Here is a 711-nt window from a genome sequence, read left to right on the forward strand (position 1 = left end):
CTAATTTCATATAAAGGAGGAGTTACAGTAAGCTCTAGCATAAGAAGGTAAAAGATCAGTTACTCTAGTTTCTCGCTGGCTCGCTCCTCTGTCATTATTCCCGAAAGAAGGCAATGTTATTAAACTCTGAAGACAAGCGGAAGAGCAGTGGTTGACTGCAGACCTACGTGGATTATCAGGCGACAGACTTTTCTGTTGATCACCGAGATAACTAAAAATCCGTCAGCATGTGAGATCACTTTTTCGCGACACTGAGTACACGTCAAATCCATCACTGTATTCAAAAGATACCCCATACCACAATTCAAGCACCTGAGAACCTACTTCCTCTATATAGTTCAGTAGCAGTGGAAAATTCGCCGCCGTCATGTGAAAATTCAGGTGTAGAAATCATTTAATTTTGAGTTTTTTTTGTAGTGCAATTGTGCGAAAGTAATGATGTATCTTTATAATGTATTTCATAACAGAAATACCATAATATTCCCACCAAAATGCAGGTCTGTAACTAATAATGAATTCTACACAATAGTACTTAGCAACTGCATTTACAGTACTGGAATAGTATACTAGTTTTAAGTGATATTAAAAACAATGAAATTCTAGGTAAATAATGATGGTATCTAGAATAACAAAACATGGCAAACTCTGTTATAAACCGTATGTTGGATATCTGAATGATCCATCTATATGTATTTGCGTGATCCCTCCTCT

Source organism: Penaeus monodon, chromosome 22 (assembly GCF_015228065.2).
Source record: "Penaeus monodon isolate SGIC_2016 chromosome 22, NSTDA_Pmon_1, whole genome shotgun sequence".
In the NCBI taxonomy this organism is placed as follows: Eukaryota; Metazoa; Arthropoda; class Malacostraca; order Decapoda; family Penaeidae; genus Penaeus; species Penaeus monodon.